Consider the following 20,784-nt stretch of genomic DNA (forward strand, 5'->3'; position numbering starts at 1 on the left):
ATATTGCTGCATGAGCAAAGGGTGAGGAGCACCAACATGCATCATGTCTAGGTGGGTCAAGGGAGAGAAACCCGTCTTACAATATAAAGATTTCGTACTGTGTTGCATCTCTAACATCTTACATTTACTTAAAAGTTTCTTTTTCAGATACTGCCTGGTGTTTTGTGATGTTCACTTCTGCTTGCAGTAGGAAAGTCTATTGAGTGGTCGATAAGATCAAATAGCTATATGGAAGAATTCAAGACTCGTTACAAAACACAAAGTGAGCTGTGCTTACCAATCAAATGAAATTTTTAAACCTGAAAAAAGGCTGTGAAACCGTAGGTATATTTGCGAGGCCTATAATGCATGTTTAGAATTAATTTGAGTGTCACGTATCAGAATAATTGACGAGTGTCTGGCTCTGAATCACTTCTTAACCTGGTAGAGAACAGGATCAGAAATGGAATCACCAAGTGTATAACACCATGTCAACTGAAACCATGGTAACCCCAAATAACAAGGTAAATATTTCAGCTGAACTGTAGAATTACTTTTGGATTTCTGTTTTACTTATGATGTTGTTGAAAACTGCAAAAAGTTTATGCCGACCCCAAATATAGATAGCATAGGGGACGACTGCCTTGCACCTAAAAACTGCATGCTTGCTGCATGACCAGTACCCGTGCACAGTGAACTAGTTATCTACCGAGTTAATGCTGAAATTTGTCTACCTGCTGAAGACAGTGAAATCTTTATGGATGGCCGTCTGCCGCAGGTAGTATTTCTCACGGTGCGGCTGATGGTCAGTGTGTTTGTGTGAGGAAGCATGAGGCAAAGAGGGCTGTCCGGCCAATCGTTTCAAACTTAAAATATAAACTGCAGAACCTGAGACGTAGTTAGCAGCATTAACAACTGCTGTTCACCTTCATACACAACTTGTCTATCTGCACACGCAGCCCTCTGTCTCATTGGGGATGGGGATGACTGAGAGGGGATGGCAAAATTGGTTTTGGTTTAAAGAGGAAGGAATCCCTCCTCATGCTACAAAGCGTCAACAGTGTATGTCTTTGGCTACATGAAAGAAAAAATCACGCCTTCGTAAGTCTACAAGTGGTCACAACAAAGTGTGAAAACTGCAGAAGAATACATTTTATTATTGAAGTATAATCAAACAGCAAATCAATTAAAGCCTGGAAATAAATAGGGTCTGGGGCCTGGTGGTAATATGTCCCCCCAAGGAACCAAACATGGTGGTGTTAAGCTATTTATATGTTTACTGGGGTTGTCTTCTTTTCTGCTGACAAAAACTTATGACATCAGACACAAAAACCTTATAATCACATAAAAGTATTCGCAGTGGGGCTTTAATGTGACTTATAAAGGAGAACTCCAGCAAAATTAAGTCTGCTCAAAGGTCAGGGGTCTGGTTGTACTGCATGTGTGAGAACATTGAATAAAAGCCTTCGTGTCTAGAGGGAGCAGATACATTACCTCAAATGATGCTAACTTAGTCAGAGTTGGTGATGTCTGAAGACTACAGTTTTGAAAAAGATTTGGGGCTGTGGGGTTTGAAAGTTTGCTGGACCTCTGCAGCCCACAACTCATCTCTGCTTGAGGCTGGTGAATCAAATCTAGCCACTACTTTAATAACACATTAATATCTGTCTACACTGTTGGTCCGATACATATTTAAATCACATATTGAGAATAGCAGGCAATGTAAGTGGTCAAGCTTTGACAAGGATGTTTATGGCAGAATTCTTATCTGACACCTTAAACAGGATGAAGGGAAAGTTTGTGTGGATCAATCACGCATCCTTTTCTCTGATCCGTTGTATTCATTCTATAGTAAAATGTTAACCTGTGGGCTCATAAATAAATAAATACATATAATATATATTTTTAAAAATAAATATAATCTTTGAGGATAGGCTATTTATTACCTGTCTTTTGGAAAAAACCACACGGTGCTCACATTTGTAGGTATGTGGTATTTCATCCATCCCAGAGCCAGGAGCTGTGTCGCACCGCTCCGAGAGTGGGGTTTGTAAGCCTGCATCAATGGCGACTCAGTATTGGAGGGCATTGTAACCCCCTTCACCTAAGGGTAATTGGTTTGGAATGACACTTGATGTGGCAGACCCTCGATGCGAATGCGCAAATGGAGTGAGAGTGGGTAGGGGGAGGGGGGAAAGGTCTGGATTCGGAATTGGGTCTAGAGGGAGTCAGGGGGAGCTGGAGCCAATTCAAGCTGATATTGGGCAATCGGCAGGGTACACCCTGGACAGGTCGACATCAACACACAGAGACTAACAACCATTCACACATATTTTCACACCCAGAGTCAATTTAGAATCGGCAATTAACCTAACCCCAATCTGTAAAAACCCCAAGCAGAAGTGGGGAGAACATGCAGTGAACCGGAAACTTCTTGCTGTGAGGCGACAGAGCTAACAACTGCACCATTATCTGATACTGTGTTATGAATTTATAAACTAATATTCAGCAGATATAAGTTAAGTTCAAACCCCAAAATAAATGTAATTAAAATGTGATTATTTTGGTTTGTGTCAAAATCAAGCATGTAGCACTAAATATCATGGTTCTTGTCACAGGATGATTGTTTCACTCACAAGCTGTGAGTGTGAATCTAGCTCACTCCATATTTCATTGACTCAATTTGCAGCATATCTGCCCAACACAGAAAATCGCAGCAGTAAATCCACTTTTCCATTTCACTCAAAAATCTAAGCCCTGTGGTAAAGACCATTCTCTGTCCTCTCTTTGATTTGACATTTCATTTTATTATTTTTTTTTGCCACTGGGCTCGCTGCGCTGTGATGGCAGGACGACATGGAGGGGTAATACTGGCACAAAGTGGCCCTCGAGTGCATCAATGGCCAAAGCTCAAAGCAGAGCAGCCGCTGCGGTCAAGGTTATGATGCAATGAAAGCCATTTGCCTCTTATTCCTGCGCTTTGGGCCACTGTTGAACATTTTCAGGGCAGCGCTGCTTTGTCCCAGACTCCTAACATGTCATTTGAATCCTGACTGTTAAACCAGATTGGTCAAAGAAGCTAACATCCACTGCTAATGCCACAACCTCTGAGAACTAAACTGACAGATCCAGTTTGCATGAAAGCGGTTCTTACTGACTATGGTACAAAATAGCTTATTGCTAACACTGTGATTAGAATCCCGTGGCTTAATTTCATTTTCGGTTTCTGTCATGTAGTTTGGAGCTGCTTCAATGTTACTAATTAACAAGATACAGAAGGGAGAAAAAACACTCTTCAAAGTGAGGGTCTTTAATTAATACTGGAAAATCAGGAGAGAGGGAGCTTTATTGATCTTTTACCAGTTTTAATTAACAGAGTAAGTAATTCTGGCTCTTTGCTCTGTTACATTCCTTAAAGTAGTGTATTTATATAACAACTGAGGTAAGTCTTATTTTTGAGACCACTCTCCTATCTGATTGAAGAGAAGTATTAAAATCCCTGCTTTTGTTAGTCTTAGAGCCAGAGATTATGGGTGGATATGTAGACGTCAGAGTAATTTAACAGTGTCTATAAACATCTTTGGACTGCCATCATGTTTGCAGCTCATTTCTGTATCAGATCGCGCCCTTCTTTCAATGCACTTGATTCTCACACAGCTGTTCATTTGTATAAAATCTGTGCATTTGCCTTTACAGGTAAGACTCTTTTATTACCAACAAATAGCAAAATACAACCATTTTCAAAACTTACGGACATTCGCATTCTCCGCAGTCCTCAGCCTTGAGCCCATTCATTACCACTGAGTACATAAATCTCTATTAAGACAGTCTGCAGCTATGCTGGCAGCTCTGTACTTATACACATGTGGTACTATGAGATAGATGCTAACATCAGTATGCTAACATATTCACAATGCATAAGCAAGTATAAATGCTTATCATAATCACAACAGTTAAGCTTGTTAGCATGCTAATATTTACTGATTTCCATTAAACACAGAGGCTGATGGGTATACTGTAAGTTTTCAACATGTACGCTCAGAAGTGTTGAGTAAATCTTGACCTGGTGGCACTTGATCAGTGGATCCCTTTAGTTATTTTAATTTATTTTAAAAAGAACATGAATGTTTACACCAGATGTCAAGTAAATAATCATGATAATAATTATTATACATTTTATTTTTATCATAGCACCTTTCAAGCCAGGGTTACAAGGTGCTACACATAATAAAATGTACGTCCTTAAAATTCATACATGCTTCAGTAAATCAAGTGGAAATTCAAAAATAGTCAATTAAACTTGTATTATATATATTTGAATATAAATACATCTAATGTAGAGATAACAAAGGTCAGTGTAAACCAAACCAGACTGTCCGACAGCTTTAGCTACATACAACATATGTGCAAAAGCTAAAACAGAGTATATAGTAGATTCAGCAAACAGAAGGAATGATGCTTTTCATTTGGGACTATTTTTAGATGCAAAATAATATGAATGGAATGCAAGAGTGACTATATAACATGGGATATATTTGCCACCATTTGTTTAATAGTTTCTATGCTGGCTTTGGTCTTTTCATGGGATTTGCAACAAAAAAAATCACAAAACCTTATCCTATATGCATTCAGGCTAAAAACATACTTAAGATATATGCCTTCTAAGATTAATCATTCATAGGAATATCATATCTGAGGTGAGTGGCTGAATTTTTAATAAGACTATATATGACACAAAGAAAAAATATAGTAGCAACAAGGTTATCTGCTCTAATGCGCTATAATTCGGAGTTGCAGGCGGATGGAAGCTGAAATTTGATACTGAAATTTAATTTGTGGTCATGTTCATCACGTCGCTCCTGCGGAGATTCCCCTCTGTTTTGGAGCCGGCCCACTGAGATTTTTGTTGAACCAGAAACATAAACACAGCTGGTCTCTGTGAGGGGTTTTCTGCCAAAACCACGCATGAGAAGATGTTTTCGGGGTTAGTTGAATAAAAATGAAGAGGGTAAAGTGTAATTTTGCAGCTCAGTCAGTGAGCATTAGCAGGCATCATGTCTTAAATTTTGAATGTAGAATTTTTCAGATTGCTCTATAAGGGATGCTAATGTTCTCTAGAAAAATAAAGTGTATGTGAATAATTTAAACTACAGTAAAATCACCTACTCTTTGCAAGGTTTATTATACCTATTATTATAAGTGGTAGAGAGACATCAACAGGGACGTCTATTTAGTCTATTCTACTGCTCAAATATATATATACGTATATATAATTCAAAAATAACCTTAAAGTTTCATTTGATCCTAAGCTTGGTGCTATGTGTAAGGAAGTCCATTGGGCATAAAATTCAAAATGGGTTTCTCGTCTTGAGAGCATCAACATTTTATGGCAGTTTTTCTGTTTGATCATTAAATACTGTTTATTTTGTGCAAGTAGACATTTAGGTCTGAAGGTATGAGGAGTGCAAACTGAAAACTGTTAATCTTCTGGAAAGTAAGAGTATGTTGATGACAAATCAGTCCAAGAGGTTTGCATATGTCCTCTGTACAATTATAAACTGTGAGAAGCTGGCAGCACAAGCGAAAAAGGTCAGGGTTCATAAAAAAGAAGCTATACATTTCAGATGTAAACTTAGTTTTCCTGTTCACTCGCTAAATACTGTATCTTCTATACAAGAGGACATCAAGGTGTGAAAGTTTCATGCCAATCTAACCCTAAGTCTTTGATATCTCACAAATGCAAATAGGATGATGAAATGATGATGCGACAAGCTGAAAGGTGAAAAAAGCAAGATTCATCCTCTAGGGATCATGATTCTATTTCAAATGTAATGGCAATTGGTCCAGTGGCTGTTGAAATTTCTCTGGATCAAATGCTTGATGTGTACAGGAGCAGTTGTGATGCTCTCAATAAAACCACCATCACTTTGTTAATATGGCTCATGTCAACACTGAAAATGATGTACAGGTGGGCCATTTTTGCTTTGCACTTCCAGGAATCCATTCAAATTAGTCATAAGGTGCAAAATAGTGTGTCCTTGGTTCATTTTCTGTTTTTTTCTGTTTCACTAGGTTTAGTTTTTTGTTTCTTTTGTTCAGTGACCTCGGACATTTTATCAAACTATTTTGTGAGGACTGAATGTCTTTGTGAACTTTTTGTAACTCTTTGTTTGGACTTGTTTTTGAATTTGTCTGAACTTTAAACTCATTTTTCAGTTGTTCAGCCTTTGAAATAACTTACCTTGTCCGTCATTTGTGTCCACATTTTGTGTTTGTCTGCTTGACCCCAGATTTGCCTCCCAGATCTTCTATTTGGTTCCTGCTGTGTTTCCTGTTCCACGTTTTGGGTTTGTTGTTCAGTTTCTTCCTGTCTGCTAACCTGAAAACAGAGATTGTTCATTATTCAACATTCTTCACACCAACCTGCATTGTCATACACTCAAGAAACCCATGTAACCCTACAGGTTGGGTAAAACTGGTTCATTAACATTTATTTCTGAAGATGATCTGATTTGTGTACTTAGAATTCAGAAATGCCCATCAGATCGGATTGCTTTAAAAGTCCTTAGCCTCACTGGCAGTTCATCAGATCTCATATTTTTCTTAACTCAAACACATTTACATCAGAGTTGAAAGGGAATGCCACAGAATTTTAAAATCTCTTTTCATATATTGGAGAGTTTTACAGCATATGTGAAAATGAAAAGAACCTAGGATGGGGAGTTTGAAAGAAGTGACCACCTGAACTGCCAAATCAACCAGGCTCCAGATTTTGATGAGAAAGAAGTGAGAAAAAAAGGCAGATGATTCCTTGTTCTGATGCATGACTGCAGACAGATGCTGCTATACAGTGTTGCATGATGTGTGCAGAGGGTTTTTGGAACATTTGTATTATAACATAAGCTATTGTTTTGCAATTTGAGTTTCTGTTTTTGAACCTGGCTACCATTGCTGCTGCTGCCTTTTAGATCCGTGTTGTAGTATTTGTATTACTTCAGATCGATTTTTTTTACATTTTTTTCTTAAACACTGAGGTGGATTTGTTTTCAGGACATTAAGTAATTAAATGAGGTGGGACAAACCTACAACAGCATTAAATGCAAAAGTATGAAGCAGTGAGTCGTTTGTGTGGTTGTGAGAATGGTGGATGTGTATTTAGTAGGGGTGTAACAGTACATGTATCCAAACTCTAAATTCCCAGTCCAGGCCTTTAGCTTCGGTACACACATGTACCAATCGAATACAGCAAGTCCACATACGGAACTTATTTATGTGCGTCTCAAATTACAAGGAACAACTTTAGCGAAGGACCGGATGTGCTGTAGGTTCATGTTCATAGCGACCGCAGACAAACAGGAGTGTGAAGACCCTCCCTCATCATTTAAGCCCACTGTGTGGGAACACTTCAGTGTTGCACTCACTGTAATGACGATGGACAAAGACGAGTGGATCGTACAAAAGCCAACATTGCGAAATGGCATCACCAGAGTGACGTCCACTAACATTAGTGGGACAAGGAAAGAACGGGTTCAGTGTAAACCCAGCTCCCTGCTGCATTAAAGCCGCCGCTTGCAAATAATTCAGACTGTGTCAAAGCAATAACGAGTGACAAAGGTGTTTTTACAGCAGCGGCTATACGACTGTTCTCTGTTGATGAGAACGCAGGGGTCAAACACGCATTGAAAGTATTCGAGCCCTGTTAGTTTCCTCTTATCCGCATTTCAGCCAGCAGGTGACCCCAGCCTTTAAACCTCTGCCCCTGTGGAGTGTTCTCCACAGCTGAGACATGTTTAGTGCCATGTTTAGTGGTGGTAGTTAATTATTTTGAAGGAAAAAAAAAAAAAAAAAACATACATTTAATATGATTATAGTACTTTACAATTACGGTGCAGTTCATTTTCAACATGCTGCACCTTAATGGATAGTTTTTTTACCTATATTTATTTATTTATTTATTTATTTATGAGAGTGCTTATTTTGTTATTTTACTTTGTAAAAAATACTTAGATAAGAAAGACACAGCCATAGGTAACCAGGGTTGAATACAGAGAAGTAAACAATGAGTTTAATGTTTTCTGTTCCTTGTTTCTACTGAACGATGACCTCAAATCCGAGGTACATACTGTGATTGTTGTGTACCGTTACACCCAGTGTGTAGGTATATAGTGATTGTGTTTTGTTATCTGTAACTACAGTCTTTTAATCTCTACAAATATAACCAAGTGATTCACTTGTCTGATCTCTGTCATGAAAACATCTTTCACAGAATTACTTCATGTTTGGCAATTCATCTTCAATGTGAAAGCACAATGTTCATTTTATTACTGCATTTCTTCACACAGCGTTTTTATTTTGAAGATTTGAGAACTTGAGTCTGAAGATTGTGGAGCTTGCTTAACAGAGCTCCGAAAATGCCCACATGCAATGTATGAAAAAAACACCATCAGTAAGTAGATAATTCAAACTTATATATAAAACACACACCTAAACTGATAAAGCTAATTCAGCTTGAATTTATGAAAAACACAGACTAACTATAAAATCTTTATTGCAGGTAAACCAGGTGTAATAAACCAAAAGCTTTCTGACTCAACACTGAGTGTTTATAAAATAAGTCTTTGCACACAAACGTTAGTCATGATTTGGTCTCAGGCAGATTTTAGTGACTCCTGACTTGACAGCAGCCGCACATTTTAGCTGCTCCACTATGTTTTTACTGAAGTTAAAAAATAAATCTGCTAAGCACAGTGTGTTACCATTGCATTGAGTGACAGTTTGTACAATAGCTGTGTTACAAACAAGTACTTTTCTTCATCTGGAGAGCCTGACACATAATGCAAGAGAGAAACACTATTCAAACAGGCACCAATTATAATGACAACATTTAAGACATATTCCTTAAAGAAGCTGATGCTAATGCAAGAGAACATTTTTTTCCCTGTAATAGTTTCATTCAGAATTGTTGCTGAATTTTTTTCACAAATCTATTATATGCCATTAACAGGGTTACAACTTCGCCTGCAAAACCTGATGAAAGATGCTTAAAAATAAGAACTGACTGCTGCTGTAAAGAATCTATGAGTCTCAGTAATACCATATAGCAATAATAATAAGTATTGATCTGGATAAATGTTAATAGTCTATCTCACTTGTCTAGTCTTGATGACCACTCAAAGTGGTTAACAGTACAGTTTTATCACCAAATCACACACACATTCATACAGTGCTATTCTTTGTGCAGCACTTTCTCTATGAAAGGAGGCAATTTTGTTTTCAAAATGGTTCAGTATCTTCGAGGACACTTTGACGTGCGGGATGGGGAACACTGGGATCAAACTGCCGACCTGGTTGACCGCTCCACCCCACAGCCACCCATTACTACAAGCATATGTAAAACGGACTAAAAGGCAATGTGATAACAGAGTACTTCACAATGTTGTTATTGTGCTGATAGAACACTTAAGAGACAGATGCTGTTGAACTCTTTAGAGGCTAAATCAACCACTCACAACAGCAGCTCGTCAAACTACTTGATTCTCTACAGGAGTGAAGAAGCTCTGTGTGGTTCCTCCTCTGTAGAAGCCCTTTAAAACTGATTTTCTCTGTGTACACTATCACCAGACATTCCTACGAAACCCACACTACACCTAAAGCTGCTCCGCACACTGAGTCCTCCATTATACATGTTGAGGTACAGTGTATGATAAACACCCCATGCTCATCCCTGACCCTCTCTGCTGCCTAGATTGGTTATCGACCCTGCTTTCTTTACGCATATTGCCGCATACACTGCTTTTTTCCCTCCCGGGCCAGTCTTTTATGTTGACCCTCGTCTAACCATTGTGTCGTATCTTGTTGCATGAAAAATGCTGAACGGTATGAGCCCTGTCATCTCCTCCAGCTCGCCCCTCCCCGTAAATAATGATCATTTCAGAAGCCCCGTCAATTTGGCTTTGTAGAGCAATATTTTCAAAAAGGCATTTATTTTTCCAATTCAATAGATCCTCATATTTCATTACGTGAAGCACCGTTGCATTTTCTCCTTCTCTGCTCTGAAAGTGAGAGCATGGACGTGCGGCTGTAATCCACAGGCCAACGAAACACAATCAATAAACATGATAAAGAGACTCTGATCAATCAATACCACTTTTCCTCGGCATCTGTCTCATCATAGGAGTACTGAAGGCATTCTTTTCTTACAGATTCTCTCATCCTTAAACATATTACACAGGTAGTGGATCCAGCACTAAATACAACCTTTTATAAAGACTACTATGTTTTTGGTTTATTTGTTGCCCTGCTTTGTGGTGTGTTGTATTAAACTGTAACGGCATAATACTGTTAGAATTTGAAACTTTAATTATAACACACAGTTTTTTATTATCATCCAGCAGCAGCAGCTTTCTACATTGCTAACCTTTAATGGAGTGCAGCTCTATTGTGTTTTCTCCCTCTAATGATTGTGTCTGTACTTAAAATGAGCTATGAGATTGTACGTGTGGGAGTATTGTTGCATTTCAATATCACTCTGCCGCACTGTACTCTCAGCATTCATTAAAAATAAGGGAGGAAATGGATGGTGATTTGTTGCCAAGGTGGTTCATTTTCTGGCAAACTGAAATGAAGATCTTCACTGTTCTCATCACTGGAGGTATCTGGTTAAGTAGCCGGACTTCGGCATGAATTAATTAATAATTTGGACTCGTTGGATGCTCGGTGAATAACAGAGGCAGGTCTTATCCTTTAATCGCCCTGCAGAGGTTTCTCAGAGCAAACAAAAGCACACAGTGTGTGGATGCAATCAACAGTCCCCGGGCAGAAAGGTCTTTGGATATGCATCAGATACTTGGAAAATGAGTGAGCACAGATACGAGCGAGGGGTTGTGCTATCACCTTGCAAATATGGGCGGTTTTTGCTTTGTTTTGGGCGCAGATCCTCATGCATCATTCAGTCATCGCCGCTGACAGGCAGCCAGCTGTGTCCGTGTCAGTAGTCTGTCAGAACAGCAGTTCTCTTCAATCAATCATCCGATTACCCATTGCAGCATCTCGAAGATCAAAATGATGTAGTGGATTAGATTGGAATTGGCTACTCCCGTAAAATTAGTGGGCAAAGTCCACCAGGGGGGCCCAGCAACTGGCCCTGGCAACACTGGGCGTTTATACAAAAACATAATTGGGCTGCTGCTGGGACCCCCCCCCCCCAGTTTGTTGGTGTCTCACTAGGAATCTCAGTGATGAGGCGATGTGTCTTTCGCTGCTCTACAACAAAATCAATGATTCGTAAACGGCGCTCGGTGACCCGGGACATGGCAGTCGCTGCTGGGTGTCAGTTAGACGCCCCTGCCACAGCGCTCAATACGATTATTCACAGCCAAATGAACACTAAAGTCATTCACTTCAATAAAAATGTTTGACATGAAACACTCACTCAGGAGCCCAGACAGTGTTCTGTAATTACTTGATCATGCCGTTCACAGCCTTGGGTAACCCCCCCCCCCTCCCAAACACACACCCATAGGGTAAATGATAACTCTACAGCACAGTGTGGGTTTCATACTGAGCAGCCACTGTGATTCCTCTCTTCTCCCACTGACTCTCAAAAGTCCTTGTACATCCTAAGTTACCCTAACTGACAGACATATGCGTGTGCGCACACACACACACACACACACACACACACACACACACACACACACACACACACTCTCTCTACTCTCTCTCTCTCTCTCTCTCTCTAAGACTCTGGACGAGCAGGCAGGGGTCTGGCAAATGCTGCTCTACGTTGAAAGGGATTAGAAAGATTTGTAAGTGCTCAAACTGGCTCCTTCATGTCAGGATTGCAGCGGTAGCTGGAGGGCTGCGGTCGTTTTTTTTTTTTTTTTTAAACGGCGCAAGCAATTTTTTTTTTTCCTCTCTTGCTTTTTCCTGGCCATCCTGCTGAGACTAATGCGAGGCAGAGAAGCAGCTATTCAAACCCAGAATACCTTCTGGCCCTGGCATTCTTCTGGCGCAATGCAGCCATGTTTTCTGTCATTGGCAGATTTTTTTTGATTTTTTCTCTGTGGGGTTATGGTTTTCTTAAGACACTTTTCCCGCTGCAAAGTGGCCGCACACGGTGTAAATGGTCTGTTCCGTGCAAACTGTATTATTCCTCCCTGAGGAACTTTGCTTGCAGCTACACTCAAGCAAGGGGCACGCAGTGACTCTTACTGAGAGGCAAGCAGAGCCGAAGTATTCACTAAACCCTCCACCTCCCAGTCCAAGGACATCTTGACAAGCACAGTTGTCGGTAGTTAGCGATATCCAGTTGTCCGTCAAATATATCACGATTATCCACCAAGCGCCTGCGCGAACGTTTTGTTGCACAAAATGTGAAAAAAAACATCAATATCAGCTCTTGTATATGACAAAATGCTGTTCTGAGATTTGAGTAACCATATTGCTTCCACTTATTCCTCTAATTGATGCTATTTTTTTTTACCTTTAGCCTTGGGCATGTTTAAGATACACCACTGCACTCAAAGCATATGCTGTACCAGAGGGGTAAAGTTTTGTATCAATTTTTCAATCCTACACAGCCTAAAATAGTTGTCAAACAGCTGTGATTGAAAATTCAACAGATCCCAGAAGAAACACAGGAGTGTTATGAATGGAGGAAAAATATGAAAATCTATCTTCCAGCAGCAAAGTGTAAGATTTATCTTGACTGAAACGCTCTGGTCTGCATCCCGCCTAAATCAAATGATTATATGAACACCGAGAAAAACCTATTTGTTTCCCCTCACTCTAATGTTCCTACCCACGGCTCTTTCCACCCCTGCGATCACAACCTTCAGTTTCATACATGGCTCCCTGCTAAGGCGCAGGTTTTATGAATAGCACGGGTCAGGCACATCCCATCCAGCATTTCATTATTCATTGTTCTCATTTTCCATGAGAGATTCATTTCTTTCAGGAAGTCATCTAGAAAGCATTGAATGCCTATTTCCTGCTGGCCGATGTGCGAGGAGGCTGTGGAGACAGCAGAGGCGGGGGGTGTATGGAAATCTAGCAAATAGAGCAGACAAAAAAAGCTGCCTCTACACAAATTGCCTGCATTTTTCGTTGATAGGAATCACAGCATGTTTTGTTGACCACGGTTGTTTATTTATATATGCGGCGATATCTGTGCACCATAATACCTGAGCTACCCCCACTTTTACATTGTCAAGCAGGAAAAACAAACAATATATTGGCTTGGTCAGCATGCTCATTTTGTGATTGCCTCTACATAGCTGAATAGTATTAGGTTGATTTGCCACTTGTGCACGCTTGTCTACAGTAAAACTGATGCAAGGTGGTGACATAGTGATTTAGTTGACGAGCCAAGAATCAGTGTCACAGTTGTGTATGTTTACATACAGTGCAACTTTACTTCTGCACACATGTTGGGACACACTTTGCACAAATGCTAATGAGCAGTAGTTGTGCCACTATTGTTGACCAATTGGTTTAAGTAAACTAATTAAGCCGGATGCTGTGAACATTTAATTATAACTCATTTATAAAGGCTACTTCTGTGCATTGATCATCCTGCAGCTTTTCATTTGGCTACTGTCCCCAATGAAGATCAACTAGTTATCAATATAAACCCCAGAATGCTTTTTAACTCAGCTGTTTCAGTAGAAATACAATAAGAAAACGTATTCTCATATATACATAATATGTATTTCAATCAGGAGGGACATATAGAGAAATGAATGCTTCCCACCAGGAAGTAAACAGTGTATGAAGAAGATTTCACCCCAGAGCCTCATGGTGGTGATGAAAATGGAGCACGAAGTTGGGATGTCATGAGAGGGGCTTCTGGGTGAAGCCTCTGATGGGAAATGATCTAGAATGCGGAGTTGAGGTGGTGCAGGAGAGAAGCTGGTTCATGCAGTGCTCACTGTGCTTAAACGACAGCTGAAGGAGAACCTTTAAAAAAAAAATGTGACAGCTTACAAGTGATTGGCTCAAGGCGAGCATGTCAGGATGTAATTGGATAAAAAAATGAGAATCAGCAGGTGGAGTTTTAAGATATGGGAAACTTAGCTTGTTGCAGTGTTGCTAACTGAACTTTCTCGGCACCTAATCTCCTGCTGCAGGAGAAATCACTCCATCAACCATTACTATGTGCGATTACTTCTTTCAGTATTGTGTAGAATAAGATATTCAAACTTGAAACTCAGAAATGACATTATCATCAGTTACAAATCCTCAATAATACACAGAACAACCATCTAATAATCGAGTCAGTCTTGTAAATATTGTAATTCTGTTGATGTGCTCATCACATGTTGCTCTGAGGTTTCTATGGTTTTCCTGTTGATGATTTGTTGGGTAGTTTTTCCCTACTCTTGTTGACGGGTAAGGACAGAGGAACACAAATATGAGGATATTGGATTTGTTAAAGCTGAGTAAAGAAATATTACAGGTCATAAAAGGTGAGGCCCATAACAAAGCACAAACCCCAGTTTAATTCATCAAACTGGAACTCAAACTGACCTGTGCACATGTTCTGCCATGCTGCACAAGCCACACCATTACCAGTGTTGGCATTTGGCATTTTTCACTCTGACCGTGATTCTTGAAAAATTAGGGCTGGTGAAGCAGTAAGGTTACAGACGTAGCTGGCAACTAGCATGAAATTGCCATCCAATCAAATGGAGTGCTGACTGCTCATCGTCAAAGCACCTTTACATCAAGCTGCAAAATGACAGAAAGAGGAGAAAACGTGCCCATGCTCCGGTGATGGACCTAATTTTCCTGTTAGCTATGTTCAAATATGTATTTCAGACCGTATAGCCTCATAGCCTTTACTTTTCACCTGAAGCAAATCAAACCTCTGCAGTGCCGATTTCTTCCATTTGTGGTTCAAAAAAAATGGACAACAAAATGAAAAAATGTGGAGAATGATAGCGATAGAGTGAAATTGCTCATACTTGAGCTGTCATATTGCAGGACACATTCCTGATGGGGTGTATTGATCTGCCACAATTTAGTGACTCCGTTCACTCTCTTTGATCAACAAAACATGACAGATTCTGGATGGGTAGATGGAGCAGATGCCGGTTTTTGTGGTGCCATCACATCACAGCAAAGTGTAGCTGTAGGGAAGGTAATGTGGTGACTCGCAGGTAACCGATACCCCACGAGTGCCAGCTTCTGGTCTGTGAACTAGACAACAGCGTGGATCTGATATCAATCAAAGTCACATTGAAAACAATCAGCTGATATGATACACCCTCGCACAGACCGCAGGAGAGATCGGAGGAAGAGGATACCGGCATGTCGCAGGTATCAGACGTGGTGTGGGATCCATTATCACATCTTCCCTTCAGAGGATGTCACCTGCCATTTTACACTACTCAGGGTATTGATCATTTTGCACCACATTCAGAGGAAATTCCAGCCAAGGTGACACGAGAAAACACAAGAGAGAGGGCTGGACTTCATCCTCTGCTTTGCAAATGAGCTCTTCGATGAGTTAATTGAATCCTTGGACTAAACAAATTAGAGTTAGGATGTATCATGTTCTGTGCCAGGTCCTAATGGCCCCATCATTTCTGCAGCACCATGTGAGAACGGGAGAGTCCCTCAGCACAGCCTCATAAAATGCACCCACAAAAGACAGGTAAGTTACTTTCTCATCCATTAGCAGCACAGCTCCAGCTAATGGATACGCTATGAATAGAAAGGAATGGCTGGCAACCAGTGTGTAAGAGTAAACATGAAGCCTGTTTACCTAATGAGTAGTTACAAAGTTTAGTTAACTAAGCAGGAGATTGTCTTATCATGGGAATAAATTATTACTGCCAGTTAGACAATGTGAGGGGATTCCACCAGTGCTGATGGAAGTTAGTTTATTTTACGAAACGACTGCTGGTTAAGACTAAACTACCCAAAATCTTGCATTGACATTTTTTTTTCTCCTTTCAGAAGCAAACATGGATATTAAAAGTGTAGATTTATGAAATGCTTATTTAAATGTTGCATTAATGTGCAATTATACAAAACTGGAGACATATATTTCATAAATGTAAAGGAGTACTACTGCCAAAATCTACACTTCCATGAATCGTATTGCTCCCTAGACAAATGGAAAAAAAGTTAAGCGGTGTGCTTATCTTAATGTAATCCTTCGGCAATATAAAACATAACATTTAACTCAATATAAAAATTCCCACAGAAATATTAAATGTTCAATATGCTTTAAAAAAAGTAATCTTGTCTTGTCTTGTCCATTTCTGTGACTGAAAATCTTTTGAACCAGCTTTAAACTACAACTTCTGACAAGCAGCAGTGTGATGCAAAGAGAGCATATATTGTACGAAGTACAACATTGTCAAACTCATGTTTATTTTTAAATATGGACGTAAGTAATAGTTGTAATCTCAACAGTACTAATTTAACTTTTCCGCCTGAAAAATGTCCCTGTAATACATCCCTACTCATGCATGTAAATACCTGAGTCAGCTGAGGCTGTTAGTGTTATCTGTAATAAACTTTATACCCCAGTGACTCTATATGGACACCGCCCCTTCATTATCTCCCACTGTAGAAGCCAGAATGAACGCATCATATATCCAACCTGCAAACACAGAGAGGGTGGGGCTTAAGACAGACAGCAGCCAGTCAACAGGGGGAAATCCAGATGTTTTGGATCCACTTTTGGGGCACTGTAATGTCGTCCACCGTTATATACAGTCAAATTGGATTAAAGCAAAAATAAAATCTGCAGCTTATAAGACACTGCGTGTTGTTTTCCCTCAGACTCCATGTTTCCTGCTCCTCATCTATTTTACCCTTTTTGACGCCTGACTTCACTTCTGTGGGAAGCTGCTTGGAGTTTTATCAGCTTCAGCACAATCACTGCACAGCATTTAGCGTCAGTCTAGTTTGGAGCTATTGTGGGAATTAGATAAAACTAAATTCACCTTTTCGAGGGAGGTGGTGACCAAAAGGCTCTTAATAGTCAAATTGTTACATTTAGTTTCAATCTATATTTAGTCAAGTCAACTTTATTATCAATAATGCCATATGTGCAGGACATACGCAGAATTGAAATTGCGTTTCCCTCTTATCCCCGGTGCAAACAGCATTAAACATGAAATATAAAATATAAGTAAGTAAAAGATATCAAATAAATATAAAAAAATATATACAAGCTAAAAGATATCTAAGAAAAAGACAGTGGCAAATCTAGAAGATATAAAAAGTATAAATATGGCAAATATGGCGGTATGAACAGAATTAACGGTATAAACAGAAACAACAGTCTGACAGTATAGGTATGACAATATAAACAGAATTATCAGTGAAATTTACAGAATTATTGTATTCCAGACATGTGCAGTGAGTGTGGAGAAAAACGGCACCTTGAAAAGGTGATTTAACCTGCTCTTAGGCGGCCCCACAAAAATATTAAATAAACACACATATAAATAAAAGGCACGGCACTCTCCCAGGGGAAAAAAAAAAGATGTCCATGCTCAGAAGCACTCAAACGCTGCCACATGTGCATTAAAATAACAGTTAACAGTTTTAAAAAGACATGCTGAAAAAAACTGATAGACATCTTCTAGAGCAGCGCTATGGGCCGAGAGCACAGGCGAGGGGGGGGGGGGCATTGAGATGCCATCAAATTACTGCATGGTATTGTTGTAGCAAATGTAATGAGGTGGGTGGATGGATGGATGGATAGATGGATGGATGGATGGATGGATGGATGGAATGGATAGATGGATGGATGGATTGATGGAATGGATAGATGGATAGATGGATGGATAGATGGATGGATGGATGGAATGGATAGATGGATGGATGGATTGATGGAATGGATAGATGGATGGATGGATGGAATGGATAGATGGATGGATGGATAGATGGATGGATGGAATGGAAAGATGGATGGATGGATGGAATGGATAGATGGATGGATATACATCTATTTCAGCAAAGTGTAGTTGCCAGGTTTGTTTAATAGACAGTGTCTGCTCCTGAAATGAAGCAACATAAGATCTGTAACAAAAGCAGTGTTGATTGTACAAAGATGGAGGACATGATAGCTCCCGAAGTGACGCAAAAGCATTTCCATGTCACCCTGGTGGCTGGCTGCAGTATAGGTCCTCCCCCATGTTCGTGGATGGGATATGGACCAAACCAAAAATCTCACACTGACCCAAGCAACACACCACATACACAACAGAGCCTGCACACAATAATGTCCCTAAGGTTTGCAGACATTTTAATACTACAAATACAAGGACAAGTACCAAATACAGTTACCTTTACCCAGTATTTCAGCAGGCTGCTTCATGTCTAACATGACACTGTGGAGACATGTTTTCTGTACCCTGCATACACATGCATCCTGGATTGTTTATTGATGGAAGACCTGGCTTTAGAAGATTTAAATTTCCAAGCCAAAGAACAAACATATCAAGACTGAGAAAACTGAGACCAGCTGATGATTCTCAATAGTAGAGCAGAGCCTTACTAGAGTTGGTGATAGTAATCATTTTATGATTAAAAGACATGAAGAATACCCAGATTATGAAAAAATATGACTAGGTAGTAGAGCATGTTCTGCAGCTTTCTCATTGTAAATCGATCACTTGCTTGCTTTGACTCAAACAAATAGTATGCAGGGAGATGTACTGCAAGTTACTGCACTGAGGAAATATTAGCATTTAGAGGAGCTCTGTTAGATTTTGATGATTTAAGTAATTTTATGTGAAATGCTTGAGGATTCTGTCCAGGCCTGGTCATGACTGATGAAGAGATTTCCAGATTGCACCCTCGACTATAAGTGGTTATTATAGCAATTTGAAACCCGTAGTATGCAAGGCCCTCACCTGCACCTTTAGCCTCAGGCAAGAATTCACAAATAGACATTTCACACCTCAGCCTGCCGAAAATGTCACTGTGTAACAACTTTAAGCAGCTTTCAGTGTATTTTTTTTTTCTGAGCCGACACCTGTCGGCTTGATTAAAGAACTAAATCAGCCTCTCGTATTCTAAAAGGAAAAAAAAAAGCCCAATGAACGCAACTGCTGCTTCCCAAGATCTATAATTAATGTGGTCACATCCAGAGCGGGAAGAGGAAATCTGATGTTCCCCTCCCCTCCCCTCCCTCTCTCCAGCACCATCCTCAGCAACCCAATAATCCCTGAGAGAACAAAGCGAGCTTTGAAAGCATAAATATAACTGTAGTATCAAAACTTTCAAATCTCTGCCATTACTGTTCTGACAGCTGCCTGCACTAATTAGCCATCAAAGATGTCCCTCTTCCACCAGCAGCGAACACCAGCATCACCGCTGCTGTCAGTGTTTGCACACCGACGTTGGTCTCTTTGGGACAAATGTGGGTAAAGACAACAAAAAAAAAAAGGGATTATTTGCAATTATTTGAGCATCTAAAATCAGTTATGCCACAGCCTTTGGGTTAGTAAGAGGTATGACAAGTACAAAGAAGGGATGATGAATCAGATGATAGTATTACAGGTTTATTTGGCTTTTGCGACAACAATGCTGTATAGATACTTTCTTTTTCATGGATTATTAATCTGCAAATGTGTATCACCGTCAGGCCGAGCAAGGCTACAGCGTAATATTTGTTTGGTTTGACTTTATCAAAGCGTCTCTTGTTGTGACAGGCAGACCATATCCCTTACATTTGTCACCGATGATAAGTATGGCCCATTTAATACCTGTTATCCCACGGACGCTGAAGAGGAAGAGAAATGACGGCAGAGCTCTCTCTCTCTCTCTCAGTCTGAGCCTGAAATCATCTTGTTTGGTGGAATACAGGTGGTGATTTACCTAACAGGATTAGCTCATTAAGAATCTCAGATGGTCTCGTCGCCATCCAACTCCGGGGCCACGGGGGACCAAAAATTGGGGCATTAAATCAGCAGCGACTCAGCTGCTTGGCTCCCTGTGCCCACCGCATCACCCTCCAAAACCTCTCATCTTAAAAACTGTCACTTTCTATTAATGCAACCTGCAGACAATCTGATCAATTATGTAAATGATGAATAATAGATAAATACGTCACATTGACAGAGAGGCTGCCGTGTTACTCCTGTACGCTGGGTTGCTCCTATCAACAGTTAACCAAAGCATGTAGATGGCAGCCTCTGATTTCTCCTGTGTGTCTGTCAAAAGTCATATGATGAGTTTCAAGCGCTCTCTCAGTATTATCCTCAATGTTATCGCATACCTTTTTTCAAAGCTTGTGCTCGCTCAGCTCGTTTGTTGTTGTGCACCAGATCTCTTTCATAATGTCAGGCTGCAGACAACAGTCAGTGCAATTAATGGATGGCTGCGTTAATGCCCCCCTCGGCTGTCTATTATTCTCATACATGTCCTCCCAGGCTTCATGCTTTTATACTTGGCACATTACAATGTGTTGACAAATCAACTTTTGAGAGCTTAATGGCACCCAACAAGATAATGTCACACACCAATAATGTCAAGCACACTGAAAAATAGCAGTTCTAAGAAGGGTTCTTGGCTACGAGGTGCAGAAGACACAATGTAATACATCGCTAAGAATCTGGAGACATTTCTCAGCTGTATATGAAGATAGAGATTCATTTTTATATGCGTGAAATACCAAGAGGTAAATACAATAAAGCATGATATTCATTCAAATAAAGGACATTCATGCCCTCTTTACATTTGTTTTCACCCCTGTCCATTCGTTTGTTGGTTGGTTTGTTTGTAAGCAAGATTACAATTTATTTTCACTTACTTACATTTAACATTTCTGTAGAA

At 39.9% G+C, this 20,784-nt stretch overlaps 1 long non-coding RNA gene across 1 annotated transcript in view; it reads right to left on the bottom strand.

The window, feature by feature from the left end:
- Positions 1-20,784, bottom strand: part of LOC138405941 (uncharacterized) — a 132,619-nt gene that overhangs the window by 62,047 nt on the left and 49,788 nt on the right. The window contains exon 2 of the long non-coding RNA XR_011239603.1: positions 6,221-6,358. This is a non-coding gene — a long non-coding RNA (uncharacterized lncRNA). The remainder of the gene's footprint in view (positions 1-6,220; positions 6,359-20,784) is intronic.

Source organism: Paralichthys olivaceus, chromosome 20 (assembly GCF_024713975.1).
Source record: "Paralichthys olivaceus isolate ysfri-2021 chromosome 20, ASM2471397v2, whole genome shotgun sequence".
Taxonomy (NCBI): Eukaryota; Metazoa; Chordata; class Actinopteri; order Pleuronectiformes; family Paralichthyidae; genus Paralichthys; species Paralichthys olivaceus.